Source organism: Medicago truncatula, chromosome 1 (genome assembly GCF_003473485.1).
Source record: "Medicago truncatula cultivar Jemalong A17 chromosome 1, MtrunA17r5.0-ANR, whole genome shotgun sequence".
NCBI classification, from domain to species: domain Eukaryota; kingdom Viridiplantae; phylum Streptophyta; class Magnoliopsida; order Fabales; family Fabaceae; genus Medicago; species Medicago truncatula.
In genome coordinates, this window is record NC_053042.1 from 15,061,000 (window position 1) to 15,081,895 (window position 20,896).

At 34.2% G+C, this 20,896-nt stretch overlaps 2 long non-coding RNA genes and 4 other non-coding genes across 6 annotated transcripts; 3 read left to right on the top strand and 3 right to left on the bottom strand.

Annotated features, from left to right (window-relative positions):
* The first annotated feature begins 3,396 nt into the window (after positions 1-3,396).
* Positions 3,397-5,568, top strand: LOC112419220 (uncharacterized). The gene is made up of 3 exons (XR_003009379.2): positions 3,397-3,700; positions 3,869-3,940; positions 5,290-5,568. It is a non-coding gene; the product is annotated as an uncharacterized lncRNA (long non-coding RNA).
* Positions 5,569-9,181: 3,613 nt separating this feature from the next.
* Positions 9,182-11,351, top strand: LOC120580567 (uncharacterized). Its single transcript, XR_005646298.1, has 3 exons — positions 9,182-9,489; positions 9,658-9,729; positions 11,079-11,351. It is a non-coding gene; the product is annotated as an uncharacterized lncRNA (long non-coding RNA).
* A 1,677-nt stretch (positions 11,352-13,028) lies between these two features.
* Positions 13,029-13,224, top strand: LOC112418805 (U2 spliceosomal RNA). Its single transcript, XR_003008885.1, has one exon. It is a non-coding gene; the product is annotated as a U2 spliceosomal RNA (small nuclear RNA).
* A 1,527-nt stretch (positions 13,225-14,751) lies between these two features.
* LOC112418830 (U2 spliceosomal RNA) lies at positions 14,752-14,947 on the bottom strand. The gene has a single exon (XR_003008910.1). It is a non-coding gene; the product is annotated as a U2 spliceosomal RNA (small nuclear RNA).
* A 2,790-nt stretch (positions 14,948-17,737) lies between these two features.
* On the bottom strand, positions 17,738-17,927 carry LOC112418834 (U2 spliceosomal RNA). The gene has a single exon (XR_003008914.1). It is a non-coding gene; the product is annotated as a U2 spliceosomal RNA (small nuclear RNA).
* A 2,403-nt stretch (positions 17,928-20,330) lies between these two features.
* Positions 20,331-20,526, bottom strand: LOC112418832 (U2 spliceosomal RNA). The gene has a single exon (XR_003008912.1). It is a non-coding gene; the product is annotated as a U2 spliceosomal RNA (small nuclear RNA).
* Positions 20,527-20,896: the final 370 nt, after the last annotated feature.

Sequence of the window (20,896 nt, forward strand, 5' to 3'; positions counted from 1 at the left end):
AAAGTTTGTATCTTCTTTATATATAACATGTATAGAAAATTCATTTATTTCATCGAATAGAAAATGACAAAATTATGAATAAAATGGTTTAATTGATGAATAAAATTGGAAGAGAAAAAACTATACTAAAAACTGGTATCTCTTTATACATAAGTGTAGATAATATAAAATATTATATTTTCAGATTATTAAATTAATTTTTTTTTTGAGAGGAATGATATTAAACTAGATGATACCCATAAAGGTTTCTTTTGACAAATCCATAAAGTTGTTATATTGTATTATTATTATTATTATTATTATTATTATTATTATTATTATTATTATTATTATTATTATTATTATTAGTATTAGTATTATTATTACTATTATTATTATTTTTTGACAGGATATTGTATTATTATTTTTTGCTAATGATATATTGTATGTTTTATAGAATATTGGATGGAGAGGACTTTATTGGAGATAGCAGGGGCGGTTGATACTTCATTGCTCATTGATCAAGTTACCAAGAACTGCCTGTTTGGTCGCTATGTCAGAATACTAGTTGATTTGGACCTTTCAAAAGATATTTTTTATGAAGTTATGGTGGAAAGAGAGGGGTTTGCGTTCCCAATTGCTATTGAATATGAAGACCTTCTTGATTTTTGCACACACTGCAAGAGTATTGGCCACAATGTTAGTTCTTGCCGTTGGTTACATCTGAGGAAAGAGGACAAGCAAGCAGAAAGTTGATAATGGAAAGAAACCAAGGAACTCCCAAAAACAACGAAATGAATGGAAACCAAAAGATAACCCTGATGGTGTTGGATCCTCGGTTGCCTTTGAAGCTCACAATCCCAAGTAAATTCAACAGAAGAAACTAGAGATTGTTGAAATAGACCATGAAGAGGAGGAAGTAATTATGGACAAGGTACCACAAGCAAAAGAGCTCACGGTCCCCATCATTGAGACACAAGAAACCGAAACTAGTACAAGCACCAATGACAAGGAGGTTATAGTTGTTGATACAAAAATTCATGAAGAGAAACAGACAGGTGATTCCCCACAAATTGCTGCACTTTCTAGCACATCATTCAGTATGCCTCTTCATAATGTTTCAGATGATATAGTCCGCTCTCCGGTTGTTCGAAACGACATGGTACCTATTCTAACCTTGGCATATGATTTTCCGAATGTTCAAAATATTATGCCAAGGGAAGATGACCCGGCAGATCCAGTGTTACAAAAAGAGATGGAGTTGCTGAAAGATTCTTTGCAAAATGCTTCATCGGCAGAGGTCCCGTTTACTCCATATTTATCAAAGTCGCAAAAGAAGAAGGCGGCAAAGGCAACATATGCAACCCGCTCTCAGGGTCCTTTACCTAATTCCAAATGAAGATTATTGACTGGAATATTTGGGTGGAAAGTGATTCATCTGCGGCTGTTCTTGCTTTCAAGGACACAGATCTCATACCTTTCCATCTTCGGAACCGTTGGCTGGCTCCCTCGGACATGACTTGTCTGACATTGCTTGGGTTGACAGATTACCTCCTCTGTTGGCTTTCGACTTCTCTAGGGATAGAAATGGCTTGCCTAATTACCGTAAAAAATATTTATTAACAAATTAAAAAGTAAACATTATAGATTCATCATAACTAATCATGAATTTACTCACTTTACTCTATTCTTTTTAGAGGATTTAAATACAAGAAATATAATACTTCCAGTGTTGTGTACTCCTTCCGTCATATTTATAAGAAACATTTACCTTTTTTGATTCATTGTATAAATGGTGTATTTGGCTTATATTGAGGAACTTTTTTTTTTTTTTTTAAGCCATTGAGGGACTTTGCTACTGATTAAAAATTATATTTTTATTAAAATAATTCATAAATTGTTTTTATAAAAGTTTTAAGAATATACATTTTTTTACAATCTAAAAATATATTTTTTTGACGAGTCAAAATGGAATATAAAAAATTAATTTTATCTTAAAATATCCATCTAATAGCATATTAGAACATATAAAAAATGTTTTTTTAAGGAGAACATATAAAAAATAACTCTTTACTCACTCGTATTCTCAAAGCTAAATATTTCCCTCGTCGGGACTTCTTGGATGCACCTCTTGATCATAATCCAAGCTACATATGGAGGAGTCTTTGGAGTACTCAATCTCTGCTTACCTTGGGTCATAGATGGAAAATTGGAGATGGTTCAAAAATAAATGTATGGTCTATGCCATGGATTCGAAGCCTCCCCTCCAACAAACCCTCTACTCATCCGCCCCCCCATCTTGAAGAGCTTACAGTCAGTCAACTCTTGAATCCAGACTCCCTCTCATGGAATTACACGCTGGTCCAATCTATTCTTAATCCACAAGATGCTGATGCCGTAACTTCTATTCCCTTACATGTCCGCTTAATGGAAGACACTTGTTTGTGGAATGCTTCGTATGACGGAAAGTATACAGTAAAGTCAGCCTACCGCATATGCGTATATCTCCTCCATTCAACCACAAATGCAATAAATCACTATCCATGGATGAACCTGTGGAAACTTAAGATTCCACATCGCGTCTGCTCATTCCTTTGACGTCTTGCTCACCAATGCTTGCCTACACGCACAAATCTCAACACGAGAGGCATTCCATGTGACGATTCGTGTGTTATGTGTGAATCACTAGCTGAAATTCACATGCACCTTTTCTTTGTTTGTTCCAAGGCTATGGAATGTTGGGATCATATTGGGATGGGAAATCAAATTCGTGAGCTGCTCCAACAAGCTAATGATTTCACTTCTATGTTGTTTGATTTTCTTAACAGGTTATCTCTATACCAACAACAAACAGCCGCCATGTTATGTTGGAGTTTGTGGAAGAGACGAAACACAAAACTTTGGGAGGATTCAGACACAACTTCGTCCTTCACCGTCTCGCCAGCAAAAAACACCCTTCACGAATGGAGTTGTATGCAAAGAATAAAACCCCATGTCCCGAATGTGGAGTACCCTACCTTTTGGACAACACCACCAGATGGTGTGATCAAATGTAATGTAGACGTTGCAATATTCCACAATAACACGGTAGGATACGGAATGTGTTTCCGAAAATCTGTGGGCCACTTCTTGATGGGGAAATCTGCACACCTTCACTTCTCAGTATCAGTACTAGAAGCAGAAGCTATTGCATTGCTTGCAGCAATCAACACGGCTATTTCACTTGGTTACCACAATGTTCTGTTTGAAACAGACAGCAAGTCGCTTGCAGATGCCATAAACTCTTCTTCACCCTTCCACAACGAGCTTGGGGACCTGCTAGTTCAGTGTAGGGGCCTTGTAACGCACCGTTTCACTAATGTAAAAAAAAAAAAAAAAAAAAAAAAATTAAAATAATAGTAATTAAATGAAATAGATGTAGACAAAACATGGAAGCTACTAGATTTTTCCCACACACCCTTTTCTCATTCTCTTTCCCGTATTCCTCTTTCCTCTTTGTTCTTTCATGTCACCACTTCTTCCTCTTCCAAATTTTCTACTTTTTCCTTCAAATCATCAATTTTCTTCCTCAAATCGAACACCCAAAATAAATATTATGCATCTAAGCAAGCTATTTCATAGCACAAGCTCTATTTGGTAGAATTTTGGGATATGAGTTTGTGCCTTGGGAAAGAAGAGGAATACCCATATAGTGAAAGTTGTTCATTGAGACTTCTTCGAGGTATATTTATCAACTTACAACTCAATTAGTGCATATTTAGACATGATTAGTTGTTAGAAATTAATTTTTGAGATTAGATTAGATTGTTTGGGGAATTTGTGGTTAACTATAGTTAGAGAAGTAGTAGAATGAGTTTCTAATTCATGAGAGAATATTATTGATGTTCAGATATGACGCCAGACGCTTCACATGCTTCTTCAGGAGTGGTTAGAGCGCAAACATAGTTGATTCGTCGTAACTGTGAGTTGATGACGATCATTATCACTTATTTTAATTATCGCTATTATTGATATTTTGGTGATTTTATAAGTTAAAGTATTTCTCAAAATGGGAAGCACACCCTTTGAACATTTTTTTTTTTTATCGTTGAAATTGATGTTTAAGGTCATGAATATTATTATGGTCTCTGTTTTGAACTTGTCTATGATTTATTGAGCAAATGTTTTGCAATCGAGATTTAGTTACATCTACTATGATGTGAGTTTTGAGATATGGAGAAATACGGTTTTGAGAAATATGTTATTGGTTTGAAAATTATTTTGGTACTATTATACACACTGGATTTGAGTTTTTGATTGACCTATGTCTTATGATTTATGAAGTGGTGGATTTAAGAATTGAAATTTATTTCAGGTATCTTGGCACTAGTTTTCAATGTTGTAAAGCATGGTTTAAAGTATGCGCTTTTGAAAGGAATTGAAATTAATATGTACGCGATTTGGATTTGGATTTACTTATGATGATAAATAGTAGATTTTCGATTGAGTTTGATGAACGTATATTGACATGAGTTTCGTTATGTTCCGAAATATGGTTTTAGACATGTGTTTTAAGAATGGTGTTTTGAAAATTACGGTTATAATGACGACGACCTAGGTGCACCTAGTATGTGATTTCAATTAGGTAGAATTACCCCGTTAGATGGAGCCGCCCCTATGGAAAGGCCGCCATTAGGAGGAGAGGGCTATCAATGAGAGGTAAACTCCTAATTGAAAATGTTTTACACTTTGTTTTGAGTCGAGAGAAAAGAGCTATCCGTTAGATGGAGCCGCCCCATGGAAAGGCCACCATTAGGAGGAGAGGGCTATCAACGAGATGGAGCTAGTTCTCGATTCACCCATTTGATTATTTTCACCAAAGTTAGATTTCTATACTTTATTTAAAGTTGATTATTTTGGTATTATGAAATTGAATATGATTTTATATTTTCTTTGAAGTGATTATTTTGATTCCATTTCATTAAGCCCGATTTTTATATTCTATTTGGATTTGACTATCTCGATTCCTTTTCATTATAATCGATTTATATATTTTCTTTAAAGTTGTGGATTTGGTTTCACTTCTTGACGACATTGAAATTTTGATATAGTCTTATTTGGTTTGATAAAATTAGAAAGTTTTATGAATTTTCATGGTACACTTGATTGTGAATTTATTATATTTTTATACAGTTACTAGCCTTGTAAGTTAAAAATTAGATTTGAAAAAAAAAATAATCGTGCCCTTGTGTGTTTCCCTTCTAGTTGGTGGTGGTTGTTGTCTCCTCACTAAGTCTTTGTGACTTACCCCTTCTTCTTACATTTTTTCAGATTCAAAGTCAAGTGCGTAGAAAGCTTGTAGCAGAGTTAAAGATATATCAATGTCATTCTTTTGGTAGGTCTCCTATGTGTATGAACTGAATGGTCGATGTATCCGCAGCTATTGGTAGTCTAGAAATATTTTGTTTTGAATTGTATAAACATCTAGTTATGTCACTTTGAGATTCTGCTGATAATACAAGTATATAGACAGAATTCATATCTTGGATAGTATTAAAAAATTCAAAGGACACTCTGTCGAAATTTCATTGAATATCATTTTAAGTGAAAGTCAATTTGAAAATTATTTAAATTATAGTTTGTCAAGTGTTGTCATTAGGCTTGCCGGACTAGGATGTTCTAGTTCGTGCGCCGGTCACGATTGTGAATTTTTGGGTCGTGACAAAGTTGGTATCAGAGCTCGGTTGTAGGTCCTAATAGCTGCAGACATAGAACGAAAATAGATTCTTGCTAGTAAATTGTGAACCGCGGCACCATTTACTTGCAAAAATCTATTTGGATTCTATGGTAGTGTCATTTGTTGTCCAATCTTATTATCTCTTTTGGTCTTTGAATTGTTTTATTTTGTTTGTTGTCTCGTCCTATTTTTGGTCAATTTTCTTTCATTCGATGAGGGTGTCACCCAATTCTATTATCACCACTAGAAGGGAAATTAGTTTCTTATGGGTTTACTGCCCAACCTTAAGACCTTAGTCAAAGAGTTCGTGTTTCGGTCCGTACTCGTGGTCAACGTAAATCAAGTGATGGAGAATTTGCGTTCACGTCGACGAACGTGGCTTGACTATAGGAGTAGCTAGTGTCAAAGTGCCAATAGGAAGATGAGGAGCGTAACATGTATTGCAACAACTTCTTGGGGTTTGTTGGTGGGAAGAAGCATGATAATCTAAGACAAACAGATTTTGATGGTGGACAAAAAGTTAATTTGTGTGAGCAGAAGACGACAAGTCAATATAGAAGGATTAAGATTGCTCTAGAAATATTCATGAAATTTAAACCCTTACCTTTCTAATTTTATTGTGCTTGAGGATACACAAAGAGTCATTGTGGTCTAGAGAGGTTACGAAGAGCATTAGGATGCTCAAAGCTAAGAGTGGTGGAGTTGACATCATTTAAGTTGGAAGGTGTATTATATGACAGGTTAGATACACTTTAACACGTGAAGCAAGAAGGTTCATTCCGTTGGAATAAAGTGAGACAACTTGATCGTCTATGACTCGTTTTTTTTTAGAAAGTATTAGAGATGGATTGTAACGAACGGAGATTATATCAATTTTAGAGTACACAACTTGCGTGACAGAACTTCAAAGCGCAATCACCACCCTATCATAGAAGAGATGTGTTTCAAGTGGTTCACTAAATGATTAAGGGAATACTCAATTGGATCATATATATAATCCACTTTCTGTTAGAGTATTTTTGGTTCTGCAATATTTGGTTCCACTCTGGAAATTGTTTCAAAGATAGTAAATTGTGCTTTTAATATGGTCAAGTAGGTAAAAATAAAATAAAATAAGGGGATCGTTCTTGGCAGCTACGACACATCCATTAGCTAGTCTTGTATGAACACCGATAGCTTTAGTATAGATTTTGATAGGATTTGAGTATGAATTAGTTGTCTGTTCGGTAAGCCACCTTGGCCTATTATAACTAGGTAGTGAAAGTTGAGATATTGGGTAATCACTTTTATCCTTTTGAGGAAAATCTGGTTAGGTATCATATCATTTAACCTGAAGTTTAGGATCTAACAAGTCATTGCAAAGAGGTTGTCAAGAATAATTGGTTTTGATTATGGATATTAAAAGTGAACATATATCAAAGACAACTTTTCGCACATGCTACGAGCATTGTAAAATTCTGGTTATACCTTTAAGACTTACTAATGCTCCAACGTCTTTTAGGGATTTGATGAATTGGATTTTTTCAACCTTTCTTAGACCTATGGGTGATATTGTTAGTGATGACATTCTTTTGTATTCCAAGAGTAATGAAAGACATGATCTAAGCTATCCTACACATGAGTGAATATGGCAACATCAATTTTGCTCTTAAGATTTTAAGCATTATCTATATGAAAGGACTTTCTTAGATTTATAACAATCACAAAGGTCTTAGTATAACTTAAATTTAAAAGAAATAAGGTGGATGAAGTCTTGTAAATTTGATCGTAAAGACTTGTGTCACCAGGGAAAGTCAAATGTTGTTGTAAATGTTTTGAGTAGGAAGTACATGGGCAGGCTTACTCATTTAGACAAAAATGAAGGGACCTATAATTAAAGGGTTACAAAAAAAAAAAAAAAAAAACTTGTTTGAAGTGATATTCAATTTTAGCTTAATCATTTAATGGCATCATTGTTCATGTGTAAATTTGTTTTACCATAGTTTACAATATCAGGGAGACTCAATTAAGATTTAGCCTAGGTAAATTGGATCGATAATGGGAGGAATAGTAAAGTTACAAATTTCTTAGTTAATTTCGATGGTGTTTTTGTGGTTAAAGTTTTGATTGTGTATTACAAATGTTGGTGATTTATGGAGAAAAAAATATTAGAGGAGTTTCATCATTCTTGTTATACCATCCATTTAGGTTCTAATAAGATGTACCAAGATTTACGAGAATTATACTGGTGAGAAGGCATGAAGAATAATGTAGCATATTTTGTATTTAGGGGCTTGTTGTGCCAAAAGGTAAATTTTGAGCACCAAAAGTTGGCAAGTTTAATTCAACCTTTTAAAATACTTAAATGAAAGTGGGAAGGTATTGTGATGGATTTCATTACAGGGTTACCACCAACACAAAGAAAGTTAGACTTGGTGTGGGTGAGTATATAGTGGTTGACCAAGTCTGCACATTTCTTACTTGTGAAGATTCTTTATATTGCATTTCAAAATGCTAAGACTTGTTTAAAGGGGAACATTTCTTACAATGGTCTATCGGTCTCTACTATCTATGATAGCAAGGCTTAGTTTACTGCTCTATTTTGGAAGTCTTTCAAATTTGAATTGGAAGCCCATTTGAATCTCAGTACAACCTTCATCCTAAGAATGATTCTTAATTAGTGAAAGTTATACACATCTTAGAGGATATGCTTCGTACTTTTGTTCTTGAACTTCGAGGAATTTAGGATCGATATTTATCTAAGGTGGAAATTTGGATATAACAATAGTCACCAATATAGTGTTTAGATGTTACCCTTGGGAGCTTTGTATTGTAGGCAGTGTAATCCTTATATAGGTAGGTTAGAAGCTTGAGAAAAATTGATTCAAGATGTTATTTCAAAGGTGAAATTGATCAAAGATCATTAAGTAATAACTTAAAGCACACAAAGGACTTAGGTTGACAAGAGATGCTTCCTTTTTATTCAAAGTTTGAGAACATTTATTTTTACGAGTACATTAGTAGAAGGAGTTTGCGATGTAGTAGAACGACAAGATAAGACCAAAGTTCTTTGGGACGTTTAAGGTTGTAGCTTACAGTTGGGTACTTCCACTGGTTCTCTCAACAGTTAGTCCGGTCTTTCATATTTTTGTCTTTGAAAGTACCTTTATGACCCTTCTTATGTGATTAGTCAAGAAGATGTGCAATTGGACGAGAATTCGTCATACACGGAGCATCCGGTAACTATTACAGATAAGCAAGTGAGATGTTTATGATCAAAGGATATCATTTAAGTAAAGATTCTATGACAAGGATTATCCGACGAAGTAATAACATAGAACACAGATAATTCATGTGCACACTTATTTGAAAAATCGAGCTTATTAGTTTAAATTCGAGGACGAATTTTCTTAAGGGAGGAAGAATGTAACGCACCGTTTCACTAATGTAAAAAAAAAATAATAAAAAAAAAAAAAAAAAATTAAAATAATAGTAATTAAATGAAATAGATGTAGACAAAACATGGAAGCTACTAGATTTTTCCCACACACCCTTTTCTCATTCTCTTTCCCGTATTCCTCTTTCCTCTTTGTTCTTTCATGTCACCACTTCTTCCTCTTCCAAATTTTCTACTTTTTCCTTCAAATCATCAATTTTCTTCCTCAAATCGAACACCCAAAATAAATATTATGCATCTAAGCAAGCTATTTCATAGCACAAGCTCTATTTGGTAGAATTTTGGGATATGAGTTTGTGCCTTGGGAAAGAAGAGGAATACCCATATAGTGAAAGTTGTTCATTGAGACTTCTTCGAGGTATATTTATCAACTTACAACTCAATTAGTGCATATTTAGACATGATTAGTTGTTAGAAATTAATTTTTGAGATTAGATTAGATTGTTTGGGGAATTTGTGGTTAACTATAGTTAGAGAAGTAGTAGAATGAGTTTCTAATTCATGAGAGAATATTATTGATGTTCAGATATGACGCCAGACGCTTCACATGCTTCTTCAGGAGTGGTTAGAGCGCAAACATAGTTGATTCGTCGTAACTGTGAGTTGATGACGATCATTATCACTTATTTTAATTATCGCTATTATTGATATTTTGGTGATTTTATAAGTTAAAGTATTTCTCAAAATGGGAAGCACACCCTTTGAACATTTTTTTTTTTTATCGTTGAAATTGATGTTTAAGGTCATGAATATTATTATGGTCTCTGTTTTGAACTTGTCTATGATTTATTGAGCAAATGTTTTGCAATCGAGATTTAGTTACATCTACTATGATGTGAGTTTTGAGATATGGAGAAATACGGTTTTGAGAAATATGTTATTGGTTTGAAAATTATTTTGGTACTATTATACACACTGGATTTGAGTTTTTGATTGACCTATGTCTTATGATTTATGAAGTGGTGGATTTAAGAATTGAAATTTATTTCAGGTATCTTGGCACTAGTTTTCAATGTTGTAAAGCATGGTTTAAAGTATGCGCTTTTGAAAGGAATTGAAATTAATATGTACGCGATTTGGATTTGGATTTACTTATGATGATAAATAGTAGATTTTCGATTGAGTTTGATGAACGTATATTGACATGAGTTTCGTTATGTTCCGAAATATGGTTTTAGACATGTGTTTTAAGAATGGTGTTTTGAAAATTACGGTTATAATGACGACGACCTAGGTGCACCTAGTATGTGATTTCAATTAGGTAGAATTACCCCGTTAGATGGAGCCGCCCCTATGGAAAGGCCGCCATTAGGAGGAGAGGGCTATCAATGAGAGGTAAACTCCTAATTGAAAATGTTTTACACTTTGTTTTGAGTCGAGAGAAAAGAGCTATCCGTTAGATGGAGCCGCCCCATGGAAAGGCCACCATTAGGAGGAGAGGGCTATCAACGAGATGGAGCTAGTTCTCGATTCACCCATTTGATTATTTTCACCAAAGTTAGATTTCTATACTTTATTTAAAGTTGATTATTTTGGTATTATGAAATTGAATATGATTTTATATTTTCTTTGAAGTGATTATTTTGATTCCATTTCATTAAGCCCGATTTTTATATTCTATTTGGATTTGACTATCTCGATTCCTTTTCATTATAATCGATTTATATATTTTCTTTAAAGTTGTGGATTTGGTTTCACTTCTTGACGACATTGAAATTTTGATATAGTCTTATTTGGTTTGATAAAATTAGAAAGTTTTATGAATTTTCATGGTACACTTGATTGTGAATTTATTATATTTTTATACAGTTACTAGCCTTGTAAGTTAAAAATTAGATTTGAAAAAAAAAATAATCGTGCCCTTGTGTGTTTCCCTTCTAGTTGGTGGTGGTTGTTGTCTCCTCACTAAGTCTTTGTGACTTACCCCTTCTTCTTACATTTTTTCAGATTCAAAGTCAAGTGCGTAGAAAGCTTGTAGCAGAGTTAAAGATATATCAATGTCATTCTTTTGGTAGGTCTCCTATGTGTATGAACTGAATGGTCGATGTATCCGCAGCTATTGATAGTCTAGAAATATTTTGTTTTGAATTGTATAAACATCTAGTTATGTCACTTTGAGATTCTGCTGATAATACAAGTATATAGACAGAATTCATATCTTGGATAGTATTAAAAAATTCAAAGGACACTCTGTCGAAATTTCATTGAATATCATTTTAAGTGAAAGTCAATTTGAAAATTATTTAAATTATAGTTTGTCAAGTGTTGTCATTAGGCTTGCCGGACTAGGATGTTCTAGTTCGTGCGCCGGTCACGATTGTGAATTTTTGGGTCGTGACAGGCCTCTTGGCTACTTTCGACTTTGTAGTGTCGTTCATTCGGAGGCAAGCAAATAAGGTTGCACATAGCATAGCTAGAGCATTATCTCATCCTAGCCCCCATATCTTTTATATTATACCACATGATGTGTACTCTATAATTATTAATGAAATGCATTAATTCTGTTTTGCTAAAAAAAAAAAATGTTCTCTAGTTTCAAATTTGAAAGTCAATCACTTTCTCATATTACACTTGTACGGTCACAAAATCAAATATAATCGCTTAAACACACCAAATATTAATTCTACGTTCAATTCTTACAAAATTAATTTTACATTTTTCTTTTTTGTGAATGTGTTAAGTCTTGTGCGCATAATTTTATCGATGGCTTGTGCAAATTCGGAATTTTTTTATTACATGCTTTGTGCAAAACTTATCATCTTGACGAAGCAGTCGTGTTAGTCAAGAAAATTTAAAGACCAAGGCATTCAACCGAAGTTGTACACATATAAATGTTTATTGATGATTTGGTGCAATGGTGGAAGACTTACAGATGCATAACAAGTTTTTTCAAGAACTTTTTGATTAAAGGATACAATCTAAATGTCATAAAGTACACAATTATGATCAGTGTGTTATGTAAAGAGGGTTTGTTTGAAGAAGCGTTTGTTTTGCTGTCAAAAATGGAAGATACAACTCGCTCCCAGTGTCGTAACTTATGAAATAATTCTGCATTCTCTTTTTCAAAGAGGTGAAAATGATAAAGCAGAAAAAAAAATTGGTGAAATGATTGCCAGAGTTCTTCTTAAATCTATTTAAGATGCTTTCTAGATACATCTTGTTTTAGATTTTAATGGCAACCATCGAGTCTCTTTTTCTTTTGATAGTTATACACAACTTAGAAGATGTACCATGTAGTGAGATCACTATGATTTTAGCTTTGATTAAAGCCATTTACTTTTAGGTTCAATTTGATAGTGTAACTATAAAAGTGGTTGATTTTTCATGTCTTTGAAATAATTATTTCTTTTTCTTCCCATTGTTTTGTTATTCTGCTTCATCAACTTTAAAAGATTTATCAGGCTGCGGTTATATTTATTATTTCAAATAATTGATCATGTTGAAACATCTTAGCTCCATATCAGATTTCATTTCTATTGTTATTGAATTTCTCTGCTTTGTTATGAAATTTTGTGTATTGACGACATCCAAGGAGCTGGCTATGCAATGGCCTCATTGTTGCCGATCACAATTCATGTATCAACGTCCAATATTGACTTACAAGTCTTGCCGTTTTAGCCATCAATCTTCCTTTGGTAATTCAACATTTTGGAGAGAAAAAGAGGCCGTGAATATTGGCGGATAGAAAAATCCTCCTTACTCAATTTTGTATCCCCTCCAATATTGGGTCGATTTTGAGGGGGAGATAATATGGGTTTAAAGGATTATACATGTGCTTGGAAATTGCGGTGTTGGCAACACATGCGTACAATGAGAAATAGTCCCACATCGAGCAGTCAAGAAAACAACTGAGAAGATGTCTGATATAAGAGCAGCAGCTGGTCCTTCATTGAAATCATACCTTTCTCGGCCTTTTGGCTAAGATCAAGTGTAGTATCTGTTCTTATCAGTTTAATATCTGATATGTGGACCAATGGTCCACACGATATTAAATTACTTTTTTGAGGGGGAGAAGCCATTTTAGTAGCTTGCTACTAGGCTTCTCGAGTGTTTCCAATGCGTTGCACTATAGCATTGGCGTGGCGCACCCCACCAATTCAAGTTCAAATATTTTATTTTGGTTAGTACTTGACCTGTGTTCATTTCATTAGCTGCTAATGAAATTTGGGAAAATTTTTACAGAGTTATTTGACAGTTCCAAAAAATTTTAAAAAATTGAAAAATATCTTTAATTTAAAAAAAAAAAAAACTTGTTTTACAGAATAATCATTTTTGATTCTCCAAATTAGAAGCCCTTTTATTTCCATTAGAAGCCCAATTGTTCTCCAATATCCGCGTAAAAAACTAGTAGCATGAACAAAATTTCCTTGATCATCTCGAATACATATGTCAGTACCAACCTTGTTGTGAAGCTCCAATAAGGCTGCATACACATTGCATTTGTAGCGTCCTAGATGAGGTTTTATCCACGACAGAATTTGCAGCAGTCCTTGGACGCATTACTGTTTAAGTGCCGGACCAATTAGTGAGTAGAGTAGCACCATGTGCACTCACAGTAGCAGATGCCTCTACTTCATTATACCAAATTTTGTTTTTCCATTATATCCTGATTAAAATTCTGCAACATGCAGGAAAAAATTTCTGTTCCAGTCCGAGAGTGTGAAGTGAAGCATGCTGCTGAATAAAAATTCCAAAGACCAGCTCTACGCCAACAAAGCTCACTGTTATGACATTGAAAAAACACATAATCAATATCTTCGATACCATTTTCGAATAAGGCACAGTTCGGAAGGTAAACTAGCTGTCAATGTAACAAAAATCAACAAGGGAAAAAAAGCTAATGGCAATAGCTTTCCTTAAAATATATGATCATATATCAGTAGTCACTAAAGAATGAACTAGCTTCCCTTATTCACTGAGTTGCCTCTTTGTTCTCCAAGTAATCAGTTTCCTTATATAGGCTATGGCTTTGGTTTCAAAATTATAACTGCACACAAAGAATCTTGTTTTGGTTTTCCAAAGTGATGAGTTAAAGGACAGAGACAACTTGACAATGTGGTAAGAATGATTGACCTTTCATGTAATAAGCTGTTTGGAGATAAATTTTCTCCTGCAATTTTCAGGCTATTTGCTAAGCACATTTTGATCTTGACGAGAAACCATATGTCTAGATAGAAACCATAAGACATGGGAAGCATAAAATTGTTAGAATCCCTTAAAATTCAAAGCGAGCATACCTTTCCAAGTCATGAACTTGGACTCTTGGAGGCATGCTTATTTTCAATTTCTTGTACCACTTATAAGATCTGATCCATGCAACGTTATTAGTCATAAAGGTGAAGACTTATAACCACTATAAAACTAAATAAACAACACTGAAGTTGCGACTTATTTATAGCATACCATATGAATCAAATAAATTTAAGCATCATCTTAACTAACAAGTAATTGCTGTTAGCAACCAATCAAACAAATATAACCCAAATCCTCTTCACAAAGCCAAGCCAATATGAACTACATGCTATGTAGGGATTATTAGGCAGGAAAGGATTATGCTAATGAAATGGACACAACACCCATGTGCCAGATTTAAACCAGAATAAAAATTTAACTTGAATTGGTGGGGTGAGCCAAGCCAATGCTATAGTGCAACATATTGGCGACACACGAGAGGACTCGTAGCAAGCTACTGAAGTGGCCTCTCCCCCTCAAAAAAGTAATTTAATATCGTGTGAACCATTGGTCCACATATCAGATATTAAACTGATAAGAACAGATACTACACTTGATCTTAGCCAAAAGGCCGAGAAAGGTATGAGTTGAAAGATGGACAAGCTGCTGCTTTTATATTAGACATTTTCTCAGTTGCTTTCTTGACTGCTCGATGTGGGACTATTTCTCATTGTACGCATGTGTTGCCAACAAAGAGCAATTACCAAGCAGAGGATATTGCCAACATAGAGGCCACTAAAGCATTTCACCAATTCATCCATTACAACATGCATCAGCTAGAAACAATCAATGATAATGGTAGTGGTCATAGTGGTCATTAATGCATAAGTAAAACTAAAGTTGAGGAATTAAAGATTATCGATAGAACAACAAACAGCTTCGAAAGAGAAAAGAATAATAATCGCAAACAATAGACTAAAGACGTCTAGTAACGAAGTTTGGCCAAGTATCAAACCAAACAACTAAGATCCTTGGAATTTGGAAAGGAGAGGGACTGAGTGATTTCTCTTTTTTCTCACAATTCCGATATTTGTTGGTTCTCTTTCTGATCTGTACATGATGCAACATGCAACTATCCTCATCTATCTGCTATGTTTATCAAAGTGACTTGAAGGTTAATGTTTAATTCACATTAATATTATATATAAATGTATTTTAATTAATGTCCTTTTATTTTAATATTATAATGTAAATTATGAACAGGCACTAAATAATGCATAGTTTGCATATTAGAGTAGAGACATATGATGGTCTGAATATGGAATTTGAGGTTTGAAAGTGAAAGGGAAAACTGTGTGCAGGAATCAAAGTTTTTTTTTATTGTCTTGGTGCATTCACTACGCCCATTAAGCTAATCAACATTAGTCCCACTTTAAAACAATTTCATTGATTTAATCAAACCGCATTCATAAGCAAAATGATCTATTTATTTTTTTATGATAAATAGCATATAGCATTTGATTATAGAATATCGTGAATACACATAAGAATATCATTGAAAATGCAGAAGCTAGCTAAAAATAAGGCCGCCCTTGCTAACACATGAGCAACGTCATTGACTTTTCTCCTTATAAGCTCAATCATAGATTTTACAACGGACAAGATTATATCTTCGGGCTCGGTAACATCACTAAGATCCGACACCTCTAGACTCTTACTGTGGAATTGATCAACCACGCACTTTGAATCCACATTCTCAAGCTGCAAAATCTTTTATATGTCAATAATTGGGGTTAACTTGCTGCTGCGAACTTCTGCCCAGTGTTGCAGCAGTCCTTTGACGCCTTACTGTTTGAGAGCACATGCAGACACAGTAGCAGATGTCTCTACATTATACCAAATCTTGTTGTTCCTTTGTTTCCAAATGCTCGATATAAAAACTGCAAAATTGGCAATTTGTTCTCGATTAAAATTCTGCAACATGCAGAGTTTTGTTTTGTTTCGGATTAGATTTGAAAACCACTATACTACCAACTCATAACCATTTTGTAACCAATAAGTAACGTTGACAGTTATTAAGTTACATAGTAAGAAATTCCTTGCACAAAAAGTTATTGTAACTAGTTTCAAATTTAATACTTTCTAGCTGATAACTCACTTATACTTCAACAATATTAGTTCAAACAAAATCTTTATAGCAAGAGCTTCAGTAGCTAATAAACTGGGGGTTAGGTTTCAACTTTCAATCAATGTTATTGTAGTGATTTACTACAATCAATATATTCTATAAAAGGAACAAATATGGCAATGCATGAAGCTCCTAAGTATACACCTTTTGTTCTAATTTTTTTTACTATACACTATATGTCAGGAATCACTTGCCTCGTTCAATCCCATCGATAATTATTTGGTCGCTTGTGGTTCATCTCATAACATAAAATTTGAGGGTCGAACTTTCATACCTGACATTGAATTAGAACATTCCAACCTTCAAATAATAGCCTTTCACAATTCATCTCGACTCTTCTTTGAAACGGCATCATCGTATACATTCAAAATTCAACAACAAGGGAGACATTGGATCCGTCTCTATTTTCATCTTTTTCCCGGTTCCACCCCCAACATGACCATTGCTACAATAACAGTAAGTAATCGCTGATAGTTTCGTACTTCTCAATAACATCACTTTCATGAACTATATTAGCTCTCTTTTGATGGAGTATGCAATCAAAGAATGAGTGCTTTTAGGTCACTGTTTAAAATACGAAAGTAATGAGTTTGTTCGAAAAAGTGGTGTACTTATTACATTGACAAAAGTAACATCTTATATTTCTAGGATAACATTTGTGTAATAATTTTTTTAATTAATATATTCATAACACTTGTTAGCAAGACTCTGATTTTATAATTGCCTCGTGATATTTCAATTACATTACATGAAATTTCAAAATGTCAAGCGCTTAACACTAAGATAAGTGATCTCAGTGTTTTAGGATCGTTGGAAGAAAATGCACCGTTGAGAGAGGTTAGTTAGAATCCATGAAGAGATATAGACGTCCAATAAAGGGGTCGTACCTACGAACACTCCAATGCCTGAGTAAAGTGTAATGCATGATGAGGTTTATATTCTTGCCTACGTTGGTTGGTGTAAACAAGGAGAAAGATAAAGTTGGGATGAATTATAAAAAATGACTTTAATAGTCATGCATTTATTTGCAAAAATGATTATTTTGTAAAACAACGATTTTTTTTTTTTAATTAAAGTTATATTTTTCAATTTTTTTTTTAATTTTTGGAATTGTCAAATAACCTTTTCAAAAATTTCCCAAATTTCATTAGAAACTAATGAAATGAACACAGGCCAGCCAGCTATGCTAAGCACAGTAGCAAGGGGTCCTGATACCAACAAAAATAAAAAATTTGAGCTTGGATTGGTGGGGTGCGCCAAGCCAATGCTATAGTGCAACACACTGGCAACACTCGAGAAGCCTTGCTACTAAAAATGGCTTCTCCCCCTAGAAAAAGTAATTTAATATCATGTGAACCATTGGTCCACGTATCAGATATTAAACTAATAAGAACAGATACTACACTTGATCTTAGCCAAAAGGCCGAGAAAGGTATGAGTTACAACATGAGATCCTGCTGCTTTTATATCTGACATGTTCTCAGTTGTTTTCTTGACTCCTCGATGTGGGACATTTTTATCATTGAATGCATATGTTACAAAGCCCACCAAAGAGCAACTACCAAGCTATATGCCAACATAGAGCACACTAAATCCTTTCAGCAATTCATCCATTAGACCATTAATATGCAGATTAAGATATTGTCGATTTGAACAATAATATGCAGATTAAATCCTGCAAAACAGTGCACAAAACTTGAAGCAAACATTTTTTTAAAACTCGGTGTCCGACCCAACAACCGAGTAATTAGCCGGGTCCAATCCCACCATCCACTTGCAGAGGCCCCATTTAAAGTCAGAACAAAACTCTGTATAGATATCATAGATCATCCAATATGAACATCATAGATTGGTATAGGCACCATTTGATCAGTATGACATATTTGGTAAATATAGAGGAGCACAAAAACTAGAACTTATTTGCTAGCAGCTTTAATATGCTCATAGGTTATATTATCCAATCCTAGAATTAAGGTAATAGTGGAATCTGATTTCATATGATGCAAACTCATATCAATATATGAATTCCATAAATGCCATAGTAGAACAATGTAAGGAAATATCTCCTTTAACACACTCATATCATTGCAAAGTTATTTGAAGATTAATCTCTGATTCACATTAATCTTGTAGATATTAGACAGTTGTTAATTATTTTTTATTTTAATACTGCATAGTTTTCATGTTAGAGTAGAGACATATGCACATAGAAAGCAAGTCAATTAGGATTGCATTTTAGGTTTCAAAGTGAAAGGGAAAACTATGCGCTGGAGTCAGATTTTTGTATGCTCTTAGTGTATTTACACTGTGCCTTTTAAGCTGGTCAACATTAGTCTCACTTTAACACAATTTCATTAATTTAATCAAACCGAATTCACAAGCTAAATGATCTTTTTTTTTATTTTATTTTTTTATGATAAAAAGCTTATAGCATTTCATCAATTAGAATATGATGAATACAAGCAGGATCAATGGAAATGTGGAAGGCCGCCCTTGCTAACACTTATGAGCAACCCTTTTGACTTGTATCCTAATAAACTCATCTTTAATTTTTACAACGGACAAGAATATCTCTACGGTCTCGGATAATATCACTTAGATCCGACACCCCTAGACTTTTACTGTGGAATTTATCAACCACGCACTTTGAATCCAATTGAACTCAAGCCGCAATTCGTCAATCCATTTGTAGCATCCTATATAAGGTTTTGTCCACGACAGAATTTGCAGCAGTCCTTGGACGCCTTACAGTTTAAGTGCCGGACCAATTAGTGAGTAAAGTAGCAGCATGTGCACTCACAGTAGCAGGCACCACTACTTCATTATACCCAAATATTGTAGTTCCTTTATTTCCTGATTAAAATTCTGCAACACGCAGACAAAAAATTATGCTCCAGTCCGAGAGTGCGAAGTATGCTGTTGAATGAAATTTCGAAGACCAGCTCTACGCCAACAAAGCTCACTGTTATCTTCGATACCATTTTCGCATAAGGCACAATTCGGAAGGTAAAATAGTTGTCAATGTAACAAAAATACAATGAAGTTTAGACATAAATCAACATGGGAAAAAAACCTAATGGCAATAGCTTGATATACTAATACATAACTTAAGAAAAACTAGCTTAAAATATATGATCATATATCAGTATGCAGTAGTCACTAAAGAATGAACTGGCTTGCCTTATTCACTGACTTGTTTCTTTGTTCTCCAAGAAATCAGTATTCACATATGGCTTTGGTTTCAGAATGACAACTACACACAAAGAATCTTGTCTTGGTTTTCCAAAGGTCACGAGTTATAGGACAGTGATAACCTGACAATGTGGTAAGAATGATTGACCTTTCATGTAATAAGCTGTATGGAGCTAAATATCACACTTCACTTTCCCGGCTATCTGATATGCACATTTTGATCTTGTCAAGAAACCATATGTCTAGATAGAAACCATGAGACATGGGAAGCTTAAAATTGTTACAATCCCTTGAAATTGAAAGTGAGCATACCTTTCCAAGTCATGAACTTGGAGGCATGTTTATTTTCAATTTCTTGACCACTTGTAAGATCTGATGCAAGTAAAGTTACTCAACACTGAAGTTGCAACTTATTTATAGCATACCATATGAATCAAATAAATTTAAGCATCATATTAACAAAGGTAATAGCAACCAATCAAACAAATATTACATTTCATATAACTCAAAGCCTCTTCACAAAGCCAAGCCAATACGAACTACATACCATATAGCGATTATTTGGCAGGAAAGGATTATGTTAATGATATGAACACGGTAACCATGTGCCAGATATGAACCAGAATAAAAATTTAAAACTTGAATTGGTGGGGTGCACCAGACCAATGCTATAGTGCAACACATTGGCGACACACAAGAGGATTAGTAGCAAGCTACTAAAGTTGCCTCTCCCCCTCAAAAAAGTAATTTAATATCGTGTGAACCATTGGTCCACATATCAGATATTAAACTGATAAGAACAGATACTACACTTGATCTTAGCCAAAAGGCCGAGAAAGGTATGAGTTGAAAGATGGGCTCGTTGCTGCTTTTATATCAGACATGTTCTCAGTTGCTTTCTTGACTACTCGATGTGGGACTATTTCTCATTGTACGCATGTGTTGCCAACAAAGAGCAATTACCAAGCAGAGGTTATGCCAACATACAGCCCACTAAAGCATTTCACCAATTCATCCATTAGAACTTGCATCACCTAGAAACAATCAATGGTAATGGTAATGGTCATTAAAGCATAAGTAAAACTACACACCAATCCTTAATTTGTTCAGTAACTTTCATTAGGCCAGCTTAAGCATCTTGAAGTTCTTGTCTTGGTTTTGGTTTCAAATATGACAACTACACACAGAGATCAGTCTTGTCTTGGTTCCCAAA